At 62.1% G+C, this 9,870-nt stretch overlaps 36 non-coding genes and 12 pseudogenes across 36 annotated transcripts; all 48 read left to right on the top strand.

The window, feature by feature from the left end:
- The first annotated feature begins 22 nt into the window (after positions 1-22).
- On the top strand, positions 23-141 carry LOC137555222 (5S ribosomal RNA). The gene has a single exon (XR_011027918.1). It is a non-coding gene; the product is annotated as a 5S ribosomal RNA (ribosomal RNA).
- An 83-nt stretch (positions 142-224) lies between these two features.
- On the top strand, positions 225-343 carry LOC137559056 (5S ribosomal RNA; annotated as a pseudogene).
- An 83-nt stretch (positions 344-426) lies between these two features.
- On the top strand, positions 427-545 carry LOC137555221 (5S ribosomal RNA). Its single transcript, XR_011027917.1, has one exon. It is a non-coding gene; the product is annotated as a 5S ribosomal RNA (ribosomal RNA).
- Positions 546-628: 83 nt separating this feature from the next.
- LOC137559322 (5S ribosomal RNA) lies at positions 629-747 on the top strand. The gene has a single exon (XR_011029783.1). It is a non-coding gene; the product is annotated as a 5S ribosomal RNA (ribosomal RNA).
- Positions 748-830: 83 nt separating this feature from the next.
- On the top strand, positions 831-949 carry LOC137557069 (5S ribosomal RNA; annotated as a pseudogene).
- Positions 950-1,032: 83 nt separating this feature from the next.
- LOC137557248 (5S ribosomal RNA) lies at positions 1,033-1,151 on the top strand (annotated as a pseudogene).
- An 83-nt stretch (positions 1,152-1,234) lies between these two features.
- On the top strand, positions 1,235-1,353 carry LOC137555220 (5S ribosomal RNA). Its single transcript, XR_011027916.1, has one exon. It is a non-coding gene; the product is annotated as a 5S ribosomal RNA (ribosomal RNA).
- An 83-nt stretch (positions 1,354-1,436) lies between these two features.
- Positions 1,437-1,555, top strand: LOC137555219 (5S ribosomal RNA). The gene has a single exon (XR_011027915.1). It is a non-coding gene; the product is annotated as a 5S ribosomal RNA (ribosomal RNA).
- An 83-nt stretch (positions 1,556-1,638) lies between these two features.
- On the top strand, positions 1,639-1,757 carry LOC137551287 (5S ribosomal RNA; annotated as a pseudogene).
- Positions 1,758-1,840: 83 nt separating this feature from the next.
- LOC137556100 (5S ribosomal RNA) lies at positions 1,841-1,959 on the top strand. Its single transcript, XR_011028761.1, has one exon. It is a non-coding gene; the product is annotated as a 5S ribosomal RNA (ribosomal RNA).
- An 83-nt stretch (positions 1,960-2,042) lies between these two features.
- LOC137559311 (5S ribosomal RNA) lies at positions 2,043-2,161 on the top strand. The gene has a single exon (XR_011029782.1). It is a non-coding gene; the product is annotated as a 5S ribosomal RNA (ribosomal RNA).
- Positions 2,162-2,244: 83 nt separating this feature from the next.
- LOC137556684 (5S ribosomal RNA) lies at positions 2,245-2,363 on the top strand. The gene has a single exon (XR_011029324.1). It is a non-coding gene; the product is annotated as a 5S ribosomal RNA (ribosomal RNA).
- An 83-nt stretch (positions 2,364-2,446) lies between these two features.
- On the top strand, positions 2,447-2,565 carry LOC137558828 (5S ribosomal RNA; annotated as a pseudogene).
- Positions 2,566-2,648: 83 nt separating this feature from the next.
- On the top strand, positions 2,649-2,767 carry LOC137555218 (5S ribosomal RNA). Its single transcript, XR_011027914.1, has one exon. It is a non-coding gene; the product is annotated as a 5S ribosomal RNA (ribosomal RNA).
- Positions 2,768-2,850: 83 nt separating this feature from the next.
- On the top strand, positions 2,851-2,969 carry LOC137558127 (5S ribosomal RNA; annotated as a pseudogene).
- Positions 2,970-3,052: 83 nt separating this feature from the next.
- On the top strand, positions 3,053-3,171 carry LOC137555217 (5S ribosomal RNA). Its single transcript, XR_011027913.1, has one exon. It is a non-coding gene; the product is annotated as a 5S ribosomal RNA (ribosomal RNA).
- Positions 3,172-3,243: 72 nt separating this feature from the next.
- Positions 3,244-3,362, top strand: LOC137559299 (5S ribosomal RNA). The gene has a single exon (XR_011029781.1). It is a non-coding gene; the product is annotated as a 5S ribosomal RNA (ribosomal RNA).
- An 83-nt stretch (positions 3,363-3,445) lies between these two features.
- Positions 3,446-3,564, top strand: LOC137555216 (5S ribosomal RNA). The gene has a single exon (XR_011027912.1). It is a non-coding gene; the product is annotated as a 5S ribosomal RNA (ribosomal RNA).
- An 83-nt stretch (positions 3,565-3,647) lies between these two features.
- Positions 3,648-3,766, top strand: LOC137559287 (5S ribosomal RNA). The gene has a single exon (XR_011029780.1). It is a non-coding gene; the product is annotated as a 5S ribosomal RNA (ribosomal RNA).
- Positions 3,767-3,849: 83 nt separating this feature from the next.
- LOC137555215 (5S ribosomal RNA) lies at positions 3,850-3,968 on the top strand. The gene has a single exon (XR_011027911.1). It is a non-coding gene; the product is annotated as a 5S ribosomal RNA (ribosomal RNA).
- An 83-nt stretch (positions 3,969-4,051) lies between these two features.
- Positions 4,052-4,170, top strand: LOC137559276 (5S ribosomal RNA). Its single transcript, XR_011029779.1, has one exon. It is a non-coding gene; the product is annotated as a 5S ribosomal RNA (ribosomal RNA).
- Positions 4,171-4,253: 83 nt separating this feature from the next.
- On the top strand, positions 4,254-4,372 carry LOC137555214 (5S ribosomal RNA). The gene has a single exon (XR_011027910.1). It is a non-coding gene; the product is annotated as a 5S ribosomal RNA (ribosomal RNA).
- Positions 4,373-4,455: 83 nt separating this feature from the next.
- Positions 4,456-4,574, top strand: LOC137559264 (5S ribosomal RNA). Its single transcript, XR_011029778.1, has one exon. It is a non-coding gene; the product is annotated as a 5S ribosomal RNA (ribosomal RNA).
- Positions 4,575-4,657: 83 nt separating this feature from the next.
- LOC137555213 (5S ribosomal RNA) lies at positions 4,658-4,776 on the top strand. The gene has a single exon (XR_011027909.1). It is a non-coding gene; the product is annotated as a 5S ribosomal RNA (ribosomal RNA).
- An 83-nt stretch (positions 4,777-4,859) lies between these two features.
- LOC137559252 (5S ribosomal RNA) lies at positions 4,860-4,978 on the top strand. Its single transcript, XR_011029776.1, has one exon. It is a non-coding gene; the product is annotated as a 5S ribosomal RNA (ribosomal RNA).
- Positions 4,979-5,061: 83 nt separating this feature from the next.
- Positions 5,062-5,180, top strand: LOC137555211 (5S ribosomal RNA). Its single transcript, XR_011027907.1, has one exon. It is a non-coding gene; the product is annotated as a 5S ribosomal RNA (ribosomal RNA).
- An 83-nt stretch (positions 5,181-5,263) lies between these two features.
- On the top strand, positions 5,264-5,382 carry LOC137559241 (5S ribosomal RNA). The gene has a single exon (XR_011029774.1). It is a non-coding gene; the product is annotated as a 5S ribosomal RNA (ribosomal RNA).
- An 83-nt stretch (positions 5,383-5,465) lies between these two features.
- LOC137554469 (5S ribosomal RNA) lies at positions 5,466-5,584 on the top strand. The gene has a single exon (XR_011027364.1). It is a non-coding gene; the product is annotated as a 5S ribosomal RNA (ribosomal RNA).
- Positions 5,585-5,667: 83 nt separating this feature from the next.
- LOC137559230 (5S ribosomal RNA) lies at positions 5,668-5,786 on the top strand. Its single transcript, XR_011029773.1, has one exon. It is a non-coding gene; the product is annotated as a 5S ribosomal RNA (ribosomal RNA).
- An 83-nt stretch (positions 5,787-5,869) lies between these two features.
- On the top strand, positions 5,870-5,988 carry LOC137555210 (5S ribosomal RNA). Its single transcript, XR_011027906.1, has one exon. It is a non-coding gene; the product is annotated as a 5S ribosomal RNA (ribosomal RNA).
- An 83-nt stretch (positions 5,989-6,071) lies between these two features.
- Positions 6,072-6,190, top strand: LOC137559219 (5S ribosomal RNA). The gene has a single exon (XR_011029772.1). It is a non-coding gene; the product is annotated as a 5S ribosomal RNA (ribosomal RNA).
- Positions 6,191-6,273: 83 nt separating this feature from the next.
- Positions 6,274-6,392, top strand: LOC137555209 (5S ribosomal RNA). The gene has a single exon (XR_011027905.1). It is a non-coding gene; the product is annotated as a 5S ribosomal RNA (ribosomal RNA).
- Positions 6,393-6,475: 83 nt separating this feature from the next.
- On the top strand, positions 6,476-6,594 carry LOC137559208 (5S ribosomal RNA). Its single transcript, XR_011029771.1, has one exon. It is a non-coding gene; the product is annotated as a 5S ribosomal RNA (ribosomal RNA).
- An 83-nt stretch (positions 6,595-6,677) lies between these two features.
- On the top strand, positions 6,678-6,796 carry LOC137557121 (5S ribosomal RNA; annotated as a pseudogene).
- Positions 6,797-6,879: 83 nt separating this feature from the next.
- Positions 6,880-6,998, top strand: LOC137555208 (5S ribosomal RNA). Its single transcript, XR_011027904.1, has one exon. It is a non-coding gene; the product is annotated as a 5S ribosomal RNA (ribosomal RNA).
- Positions 6,999-7,081: 83 nt separating this feature from the next.
- On the top strand, positions 7,082-7,200 carry LOC137555207 (5S ribosomal RNA). Its single transcript, XR_011027903.1, has one exon. It is a non-coding gene; the product is annotated as a 5S ribosomal RNA (ribosomal RNA).
- An 83-nt stretch (positions 7,201-7,283) lies between these two features.
- Positions 7,284-7,402, top strand: LOC137559196 (5S ribosomal RNA). Its single transcript, XR_011029770.1, has one exon. It is a non-coding gene; the product is annotated as a 5S ribosomal RNA (ribosomal RNA).
- Positions 7,403-7,485: 83 nt separating this feature from the next.
- LOC137555206 (5S ribosomal RNA) lies at positions 7,486-7,604 on the top strand. Its single transcript, XR_011027902.1, has one exon. It is a non-coding gene; the product is annotated as a 5S ribosomal RNA (ribosomal RNA).
- An 83-nt stretch (positions 7,605-7,687) lies between these two features.
- LOC137559183 (5S ribosomal RNA) lies at positions 7,688-7,806 on the top strand. Its single transcript, XR_011029768.1, has one exon. It is a non-coding gene; the product is annotated as a 5S ribosomal RNA (ribosomal RNA).
- Positions 7,807-7,889: 83 nt separating this feature from the next.
- Positions 7,890-8,008, top strand: LOC137555205 (5S ribosomal RNA). Its single transcript, XR_011027901.1, has one exon. It is a non-coding gene; the product is annotated as a 5S ribosomal RNA (ribosomal RNA).
- Positions 8,009-8,091: 83 nt separating this feature from the next.
- Positions 8,092-8,210, top strand: LOC137557678 (5S ribosomal RNA; annotated as a pseudogene).
- An 83-nt stretch (positions 8,211-8,293) lies between these two features.
- LOC137555204 (5S ribosomal RNA) lies at positions 8,294-8,412 on the top strand. Its single transcript, XR_011027900.1, has one exon. It is a non-coding gene; the product is annotated as a 5S ribosomal RNA (ribosomal RNA).
- Positions 8,413-8,495: 83 nt separating this feature from the next.
- LOC137556907 (5S ribosomal RNA) lies at positions 8,496-8,614 on the top strand (annotated as a pseudogene).
- Positions 8,615-8,889: 275 nt separating this feature from the next.
- Positions 8,890-9,008, top strand: LOC137559171 (5S ribosomal RNA). The gene has a single exon (XR_011029766.1). It is a non-coding gene; the product is annotated as a 5S ribosomal RNA (ribosomal RNA).
- Positions 9,009-9,091: 83 nt separating this feature from the next.
- LOC137548105 (5S ribosomal RNA) lies at positions 9,092-9,210 on the top strand (annotated as a pseudogene).
- Positions 9,211-9,293: 83 nt separating this feature from the next.
- Positions 9,294-9,412, top strand: LOC137551478 (5S ribosomal RNA; annotated as a pseudogene).
- Positions 9,413-9,495: 83 nt separating this feature from the next.
- LOC137548042 (5S ribosomal RNA) lies at positions 9,496-9,614 on the top strand (annotated as a pseudogene).
- An 83-nt stretch (positions 9,615-9,697) lies between these two features.
- On the top strand, positions 9,698-9,816 carry LOC137559159 (5S ribosomal RNA). Its single transcript, XR_011029764.1, has one exon. It is a non-coding gene; the product is annotated as a 5S ribosomal RNA (ribosomal RNA).
- Positions 9,817-9,870: the final 54 nt, after the last annotated feature.

Here is a 9,870-nt window from a genome sequence, read left to right as displayed (position 1 = left end):
CCGGAACGGCGCCTTGGAGGTTGCCTGCGGCCACACTAAGCCGAAAGCGCCCGCTCTCGTCAGATCGCGGAAGCTAAGCGGCTTCAGGCCTGGTTAGTAGCTGCATGGGAGACCGGCTGTGAACCCCAGGTGCTGCAGGCGTTGTTTTGGGTTTGAGGCCCAATGGCTATGAGCACGCGTGGGAAGCCTCACCTTCAAGGCGCCGGAACGGCGCCTTGGAGGTTGCCTGCGGCCACACTAAGCCGAAAGCGCCCGCTCTCGTCAGATCGCGGAAGCTAAGCTGCTTCAGGCCTGGTTAGTAGCTGCATGGGAGACCGGCTGTGAACCCCAGGTGCTGCAGGCATTGTTTTGGGTTTGAGGCCCAATGGCTATGAGCACGCGTGGGAAGCCTCACCTTCAAGGCGCCGGAACGGCGCCCTGGAGGTTGCCTGCGGCCACACTAAGCCGAAAGCGCCCGCTCTCGTCAGATCGCGGAAGCTAAGCGGCTTCAGGCCTGGTTAGTAGCTGCATGGGAGACCGGCTGTGAACCCCAGGTGCTGCAGGCGTTGTTTTGGGTTTGAGGCCCAATGGCTATGAGCACGCGTGGGAAGCCTCACCTTCAAGGCGCCGGAACGGCGCCTTGGAGGTTGCCTGCGGCCACACTAAGCCGAAAGCGCCCGCTCTCGTCAGATCGCGGAAGCTAAGCGGCTTCAGGCCTGGTTAGTAGCTGCATGGGAGACCGGCTGTGAACCCCAGGTGCTGCAGGCATTGTTTTGGGTTTGAGGCCCAATGGCTATGAGCACGCATGGGAAGCCTCACCTTCAAGGCGCCGGAACGGCGCCCTGGAGGTCGCCTGCGGCCACACTAAGCCGAAAGCGCCCGCTCTCGTCAGATCGCGGAAGCTAAGCGGCTACAGGCCTGGTTAGTAGCTGCATGGGAGACCGGCTGTGAACCCCAGGTGCTGCAGGCGTTGTTTTGGGTTTGAGGCCCAATGGCTATGAGCACGCGTGGGAAGCCTCACCTTCAAGGCGCCGGAACGGCGCCTTGGAGGTTACCTGCGGCCACACTAAGCCGAAAGCGCCCGCTCTCGTCAGATCGCGGAAGCTAAGCGGCTTCAGGCCTGGTTAGTAGCTGCATGGGAGACCGGCTGTGAACCCCAGGTGCTGCAGGCATTGTTTTGGGTTTGAGGCCCAATGGCTATGAGCACGCGTGGGAAGCCTCACCTTCAAGGCGCCGGAACGGCGCCCTGGAGGTTGCCTGCGGCCACACTAAGCCGAAAGCGCCCGCTCTCGTCAGATCGCGGAAGCTAAGCGGCTTCAGGCCTGGTTAGTAGCTGCATGGGAGACCGGCTGTGAACCCCAGGTGCTGCAGGCGTTGTTTTGGGTTTGAGGCCCAATGGCTATGAGCACGCGTGGGAAGCCTCACCTTCAAGGCGCCGGAGCGGCGCCTTGGAGCTTGCCTGCGGCCACACTAAGCCGAAAGCGCCCGCTCTCGTCAGATCGCGGAAGCTAAGCGGCTTCAGGCCTGGTTAGTAGCTGCATGGGAGACCGGCTGTGAACCCCAGGTGCTGCAGGCGTTGTTTTGGGTTTGAGGCCCAATGGCTATGAGCACGCGTGGGAAGCCTCACCTTCAAGGCGCCGGAACGGCGCCTTGGAGGTTGCCTGCGGCCACACTAAGCCGAAAGCGCCCGCTCTCGTCAGATCGCGGAAGCTAAGCGGCTTCAGCCCTGGTTAGCAGCTGCATGGGAGACCGGCTGTGAACCCCAGGTGCTGCAGGCATTGTTTTGGGTTTGAGGCCCAATGGCTATGAGCACGCGTGGGAAGCCTCACCTTCAAGGCGCCGGAACGGCCCCTTGGAGGTTGCCTGCGGCCACACTAAGCCGAAAGCACCCGCTCTCGTCAGATCGCGGAAGCTAAGCGGCTTCAGGCCTGGTTAGTAGCTGCATGGGAGACCGGCTGTGAACCCCAGGTGCTGCAGGCATTGTTTTGGGTTTGAGGCCCAATGGCTATGAGCACGCGTGGGAAGCCTCACCTTCAAGGCGCCGGAACGGCGCCCTGGAGGTTGCCTGCGGCCACACTAAGCCGAAAGCGCCCGCTCTCGTCAGATCGCGGAAGCTAAGCGGCTTCAGGCCTGGTTAGTAGCTGCATGGGAGACCGGCTGTGAACCCCAGGTGCTGCAGGCATTGTTTTGGGTTTGAGGCCCAATGGCTATGAGCACGCGTGGGAAGCCTCACCTTCAAGGCGCCGGAACGGCGCCTTGGATGTTGCCTGTGGCCACACTAAGCCGAAAGCGCCCGCTCTCGTCAGATCGCGGAAGCTAAGCGGCTTCAGGCCTGGTTAGTAGCTGCATGGGAGACCGGCTGTGAACCCCAGGTGCTGCAGGCATTGTTTTGGGTTTGAGGCCCAATGGCTATGAGCACGCGTGGGAAGCCTCACCTTTAAGGCGCCGGAACGGCGCCCTGGAGGTTGCCTGCGGCCACACTAAGCCGAAAGCGCCCGCTCTCGTCAGATTGCGGAAGCTAAGCGGCTTCAGGCCTGGTTAGTAGCTGCATGGGAGACCGGCTGTGAACCCCAGGTGCTGCAGGCGTTGTTTTGGGTTTGAGGCCCAATGGCTATGAGCACGCGTGGGAAGCCTCACCTTCAAGGCGCCGGAACGGCGCCTTGGAGGTTGCCTGCGGCCACACTAAGCCGAAAGCGCCCGCTCTCGTCAGATCGCGGAAGCTAAGCGGCTTCAGGCCTGGTTAGTAGCTGCATGGGAGACCGGCTGTGAACCCCAGGTGCTGCAGGCGTTGTTTTGGGTTTGAGGCCCAATGGCTATGAGCACGCGTGGGAAGCCTCACCTTCAAGGCGCCGGAACGGCGCCTTGGAGGTTGCCTGCGGCCACACTAAGCCGAAAGCGCCCGCTCTCGTCAGATTGCGGAAGCTAAGCGGCTTCAGGCCTGGTTAGTAGCTGCATGGGAGACCGGCTGTGAACCCCAGGTGCTGCAGGCATTGTTTTGGGTTTGAGGCTCAATGGCTATGAGCACGCGTGGGAAGCCTCACCTTCAAGGCGCCGGAACGGCGCCCTGGAGGTTGCCTGCGGCCACACTAAGCCGAAAGCGCCCGCTCTCGTCAGATCGCGGAAGCTAAGCGGCTTCAGGCCTGGTTAGTAGCTGCATGGGAGACCGGCTGTGAACCCCAGGTGCTGCAGGCGTTGTTTTGGGTTTGAGGCCCAATGGCTATGAGCACGCGTGGGAAGCCTCACCTTCAAGGCGCCTTGGAGGTTGCCTGCGGCCACACTAAGCCGAAAGCGCCCGCTCTCGTCAGATCGCGGAAGCTAAGCGGCTTCAGGCCTGGTTAGTAGCTGCATGGGAGACCGGCTGTGAACCCCAGGTGCTGCAGGCATTGTTTTGGGTTTGAGGCCCAATGGCTATGAGCACGCGTGGGAAGCCTCACCTTCAAGGCGCCGGACCGGCGCCCTAGAGGTTGCCTGCGGCCACACTAAGCCGAAAGCGCCCGCTCTCGTCAGATCGCGGAAGCTAAGCGGCTTCAGGCCTGGTTAGTAGCTGCATGGGAGACCGGCTGTGAACCCCAGGTGCTGCAGGCGTTGTTTTGGGTTTGAGGCCCAATGGCTATGAGCACGCGTGGGAAGCCTCACCTTCAAGGCGCCGGAACGGCGCCTTGGAGGTTGCCTGCGGCCACACTAAGCCGAAAGCGCCCGCTCTCGTCAGATCGCGGAAGCTAAGCGGCTTCAGGCCTGGTTAGTAGCTGCATGGGAGACCGGCTGTGAACCCCAGGTGCTGCAGGCATTGTTTTGGGTTTGAGGCCCAATGGCTATGAGCACGCGTGGGAAGCCTCACCTTCAAGGCGCCGGAACGGCGCCCTGGAGGTTGCCTGCGGCCACACTAAGCCGAAAGCGCCCGCTCTCGTCAGATCGCGGAAGCTAAGCGGCTTCAGGCCTGGTTAGTAGCTGCATGGGAGACCGGCTGTGAACCCCAGGTGCTGCAGGCGTTGTTTTGGGTTTGAGGCCCAATGGCTATGAGCACGCGTGGGAAGCCTCACCTTCAAGGCGCCGGAACGGCGCCTTGGAGGTTGCCTGCGGCCACACTAAGCCGAAAGCGCCCGCTCTCGTCAGATCGCGGAAGCTAAGCGGCTTCAGGCCTGGTTAGTAGCTGCATGGGAGACCGGCTGTGAACCCCAGGTGCTGCAGGCATTGTTTTGGGTTTGAGGCCCAATGGCTATGAGCACGCGTGGGAAGCCTCACCTTCAAGGCGCCGGAACGGCGCCCTGGAGGTTGCCTGCGGCCACACTAAGCCGAAAGCGCCCGCTCTCGTCAGATCGCGGAAGCTAAGCGGCTTCAGGCCTGGTTAGTAGCTGCATGGGAGACCGGCTGTGAACCCCAGGTGCTGCAGGCGTTGTTTTGGGTTTGAGGCCCAATGGCTATGAGCACGCGTGGGAAGCCTCACCTTCAAGGCGCCGGAACGGCGCCTTGGAGGTTGCCTGCGGCCACACTAAGCCGAAAGCGCCCGCTCTCGTCAGATCGCGGAAGCTAAGCGGCTTCAGGCCTGGTTAGTAGCTGCATGGGAGACCGGCTGTGAACCCCAGGTGCTGCAGGCATTGTTTTGGGTTTGAGGCCCAATGGCTATGAGCACGCGTGGGAAGCCTCACCTTCAAGGCGCCGGAACGGCGCCCTGGAGGTTGCCTGCGGCCACACTAAGCCGAAAGCGCCCGCTCTCGTCAGATCGCGGAAGCTAAGCGGCTTCAGGCCTGGTTAGTAGCTGCATGGGAGACCGGCTGTGAACCCCAGGTGCTGCAGGCGTTGTTTTGGGTTTGAGGCCCAATGGCTATGAGCACGCGTGGGAAGCCTCACCTTCAAGGCGCCGGAACGGCGCCTTGGAGGTTGCCTGCGGCCACACTAAGCCGAAAGCGCCCGCTCTCGTCAGATCGCGGAAGCTAAGCGGCTTCAGGCCTGGTTAGTAGCTGCATGGGAGACCGGCTGTGAACCCCAGGTGCTGCAGGCATTGTTTTGGGTTTGAGGCCCAATGGCTATGAGCACGCGTGGGAAGCCTCACCTTCAAGGCGCCGGAACGGCGCCCTGGAGGTTGCCTGCGGCCACACTAAGCCGAAAGCGCCCGCTCTCGTCAGATCGCGGAAGCTAAGCGGCTTCAGGCCTGGTTAGTAGCTGCATGGGAGACCGGCTGTGAACCCCAGGTGCTGCAGGCGTTGTTTTGGGTTTGAGGCCCAATGGCTATGAGCACGCGTGGGAAGCCTCACCTTCAAGGCGCCGGAACGGCGTCTTGGAGGTTGCCTGCGGCCACACTAAGCCGAAAGCGCCCGCTCTCGTCAGATCGCGGAAGCTAAGCGGCTTCAGGCCTGGTTAGTAGCTGCATGGGAGACCGGCTGTGAACCCCAGGTGCTGCAGGCATTGTTTTGGGTTTGAGGCCCAATGGCTATGAGCACGCGTGGGAAGCCTCACCTTCAAGGCGCCGGAACGGCGCCCTGGAGGTTGCCTGCGGCCACACTAAGCCGAAAGCGCCCGCTCTCATCAGATCGCGGAAGCTAAGCGGCTTCAGGCCTGGTTAGTAGCTGCATGGGAGACCGGCTGTGAACCCCAGGTGCTGCAGGCGTTGTTTTGGGTTTGAGGCCCAATGGCTATGAGCACGCGTGGGAAGCCTCACCTTCAAGGCGCCGGAACGGCGCCTTGGAGGTTGCCTGCGGCCACACTAAGCCGAAAGCGCCCGCTCTCGTCAGATCGCGGAAGCTAAGCGGCTTCAGGCCTGGTTAGTAGCTGCATGGGAGACCGGCTGTGAACCCCAGGTGCTGCAGGCATTGTTTTGGGTTTGAGGCCCAATGGCTATGAGCACGCGTGGGAAGCCTCACCTTCAAGGCGCCGGAACGGCGCCCTGGAGGTTGCCTGCGGCCACACTAAGCCGAAAGCGCCCGCTCTCGTCAGATCGCGGAAGCTAAGCGGCTTCAGGCCTGGTTAGTAGCTGCATGGGAGACCGGCTGTGAACCCCAGGTGCTGCAGGCGTTGTTTTGGGTTTGAGGCCCAATGGCTATGAGCACGCGTGGGAAGCCTCACCTTCAAGGCGCCGGAACGGCGCCTTGGAGGTTGCCTGCGGCCACACTAAGCCGAAAGCGCCCGCTCTCGTCAGATCGCGGAAGCTAAGCGGCTTCAGGCCTGGTTAGTAGCTGCATGGGAGACCGGCTGTGAACCCCAGGTGCTGCAGGCATTGTTTTGGGTTTGAGCCCCAATGGCTATGAGCACGCGTGGGAAGCCTCACCTTCAAGGCGCCGGAACGGCGCCCTGGAGGTTGCCTGCGGCCACACTAAGCCGAAAGCGCCCGCTCTCGTCAGATCGCGGAAGCTAAGCGGCTTCAGGCCTGGTTAGTAGCTGCATGGGAGACCGGCTGTGAACCCCAGGTGCTGCAGGCGTTGTTTTGGGTTTGAGGCCCAATGGCTATGAGCACGCGTGGGAAGCCTCACCTTCAAGGCGCCGGAACGGCGCCCTGGAGGTTGCCTGCGGCCACACTAAGCCGAAAGCGCCCGCTCTCGTCAGATCGCGGAAGCTAAGCGGCTTCAGGCCTGGTTAGTAGCTGCATGGGAGACCGGCTGTGAACCCCAGGTGCTGCAGGCATTGTTTTGGGTTTGAGGCCCAATGGCTATGAGCACGCGTGGGAAGCCTCACCTTCAAGGCGCCGGAACGGCGCCCTGGAGGTTGCCTGCGGCCACACTAAGCTGAAAGCGCCCGCTCTCGTCAGATCGCGGAAGCTAAGCGGCTTCAGGCCTGGTTAGTAGCTGCATGGGAGACCGGCTGTGAACCCCAGGTGCTGCAGGCGTTGTTTTGGGTTTGAGGCCCAATGGCTATGAGCACGCGTGGGAAGCCTCACCTTCAAGGCGCCGGAACGGCGCCCTGGAGGTTGCCTGCGGCCACACTAAGCCGAAAGCGCCCGCTCTCGTCAGATCGCGGAAGCTAAGCGGCTTCAGGCCTGGTTAGTAGCTGCATGGGAGACCGGCTGTGAACCCCAGGTGCTGCAGGCGTTGTTTTGGGTTTGAGGCCCAATGGCTATGAGCACGCGTGGGAAGCCTCACCTTCAAGGCGCCGGAACGGCGCCTTGGAGGTTGCCTGCGGCCACACTAAGCCGAAAGCGCCCGCTCTCGTCAGATCGCGGAAGCTAAGCGGCTTCAGGCCTGGTTAGTAGCTGCATGGGAGACCGGCTGTGAACCCCAGGTGCTGCAGGCGTTGTTTTGGGTTTGAGGCCCAATGGCTATGAGCACGCGTGGGAAGCCTCACCTTCAAGGCGCCGGAACGGCGCCTTGGAGGTTGCCTGCGGCCACACTAAGCCGAAAGCGCCCGCTCTCGTCAGATCGCGGAAGCTAAGCGGCTTCAGGCCTGGTTAGTAGCTGCATGGGAGACCGGCTGTGAACCCCAGGTGCTGCAGGCATTGTTTTGGGTTTGAGGCCCAATGGCTATGAGCACGCGTGGGAAGCCTCACCTTCAAGGCGCCGCAACGGCGCCCTGGAGGTTGCCTGCGGCCACACTAAGCCGAAAGCGCCCGCTCTCGTCAGATCGCGGAAGCTAAGCGGCTTCAGGCCTGGTTAGTAGCTGCATGGGAGACCGGCTGTGAACCCCAGGTGCTGCAGGCGTTGTTTTGGGTTTGAGGCCCAATGGCTATGAGCACGCGTGGGAAGCCTCACCTTCAAGGCGCCGGAACGGCGCCTTGGAGGTTGCCTGCGGCCACACTAAGCCGAAAGCGCCCGCTCTCGTCAGATCGCGGAAGCTAAGCGGCTTCAGGCCTGGTTAGTAGCTGCATGGGAGACCGGCTGTGAACCCCAGGTGCTGCAGGCATTGTTTTGGGTTTGAGGCCCAATGGCTATGAGCACGCGTGGGAAGCCTCACCTTCAAGGCGCCGGAACGGCGCCCTGGAGGTTGCCTGCGGCCACACTAAGCCGAAAGCGCCCGCTCTCGTCAGATCGCGGAAGCTAAGCGGCTTCAGGCCTGGTTAGTAGCTGCATGGGAGACCGGCTGTGAACCCCAGGTGCTGCAGGCGTTGTTTTGGATTTGAGGCCCAATGGCTATGAGCACGCGTGGGAAGCCTCACCTTCAAGGCGCCGGAACGGCGCCTTGGAGGTTGCCTGCGGCCACACTAAGCCGAAAGCGCCCGCTCTCGTCAGATCGCGGAAGCTAAGCGGCTTCAGGCCTGGTTAGTAGCTGCATGGGAGACTGGCTGTGAACCCCAGGTGCTGCAGGCATTGTTTTGGGTTTGAGGCCCAATGGCTATGAGCACGCGTGGGAAGCCTCACCTTCAAGGCGCCGGAACGGCGCCCTGGAGGTTGCCTGCGGCCACACTAAGCCGAAAGCGCCCGCTCTCGTCAGATCGCGGAAGCTAAGCGGCTTCAGGCCTGGTTAGTAGCTGCATGGGAGACCGGCTGTGAACCCCAGGTGCTGCAGGCGTTGTTTTGGGTTTGAGGCCCAATGGCTATGAGCACGCGTGGGAAGCCTCACCTTCAAGGCGCCGGAACGGCGCTTTGGAGGTTGCCTGCGGCCACACTAAGCCGAAAGCGCCCGCTCTCATCAGATCGCGGAAGCTAAGCGGCTTCAGGCCTGGTTAGTAGCTGCATGGGAGACCGGCTGTGAACCCCAGGTGCTGCAAGCATTGTTTTGGGTTTGAGGCCCAATGGCTATGAGCACGCGTGGGAAGCCTCACCTTCAAGGCGCCGGAACGGCGCCCTGGAGGTTGCCTGCGGCCACACTAAGCCGAAAGCGTCAGATCGCGGAAGCTAAGCGGCTTCAGGCCTGGTTAGTAGCTGCATGGGAGACCGGCTGTGAACCCCAGGTGCTGCAGGCGTTGTTTTGGGTTTGAGGCCCAATGGCTATGAGCACGCGTGGGAAGCCTCACCTTCAAGGCGCCGGAACGGCGCCTTGGAGGTTGCCTGCGGCCACACTAAGCCGAAAGCGCCCGCTCTCGTCAGATCGCGGAAGCTAAGCGGCTTCAGGCCTGGTTAGTAGCTGCATGGGAGACCGGCTGTGAACCCCAGGTGCTGCAGGCATTGTTTTGGGTTTGAGGCCCAATGGCTATGAGCACGCGTGGGAAGCCTCACCTTCAAGGCGCCGGAACGGCGCCCTGGAGGTTGCCTGCGGCCACACTAAGCCGAAAGGGCCCGCTCTCGTCAGATCGCGGAAGCTAAGCGGCTTCAGGCCTGGTTAGTAGCTGCATGGGAGACCGGCTGTGAACCCCAGGTGCTGCAGGCGTTGTTTTGGGTTTGAGGCCCAATGGCTATGAGCACGCGTGGGAAGCCTCACCTTCAAGGCGCCGGAACGGCGCCTTGAAGGTTGCCTGCGGCCACACTACGCCGAAAGCGCCCGCTCTCGTCAGATCGCGGAAGCTAAGCGGCTTCAGGCCTGGTTAGTAGCTGCATGGGAGACCGGCTGTGAACCCCAGCTGCTGCAGGCATTGTTTTGGGTTTGAGGCCCAATGGCTATGAGCACGCGTGGGAAGCCTCACCTTCAAGGCGCCGGAACGGCGCCCTGGAGGTTGCCTGCGGCCACACTAAGCCGAAAGTGCCCGCTCTCGTCAGATCGCGGAAGCTAAGCGGCTTCAGGCCTGGTTAGTAGCTGCATGGGAGACCGGCTGTGAACCCCAGGTGCTGCAGACGTTGTTTTGGGTTTGAGGCCCAATGGCTATGAGCACGCGTGGGAAGCCTCACCTTCAAGGCGCCGGAACAGCGCCTTGGAGGTTGCCTGCGGCCACACTAAGCCGAAAGCGCCCGCTCTCGTCAGATCGCGGAAGCTAAGCGGCTTCAGGCCTGGTTAGTAGCTGCATGGGAGACCGGCTGTGAACCCCAGGTGCTGCAGGCATTGTTTTGGGTTTGAGGCCCAATGGCTATGAGCACGCGTGGGAAGCCTCACCTT

This window comes from Hyperolius riggenbachi, chromosome 2, assembly GCF_040937935.1.
Source record: "Hyperolius riggenbachi isolate aHypRig1 chromosome 2, aHypRig1.pri, whole genome shotgun sequence".
Classification (NCBI taxonomy): domain Eukaryota; kingdom Metazoa; phylum Chordata; class Amphibia; order Anura; family Hyperoliidae; genus Hyperolius; species Hyperolius riggenbachi.
The sequence above is the reverse complement of the archived record's forward strand: the minus strand, read 5'-3'. Positions and strand labels throughout refer to the sequence as shown.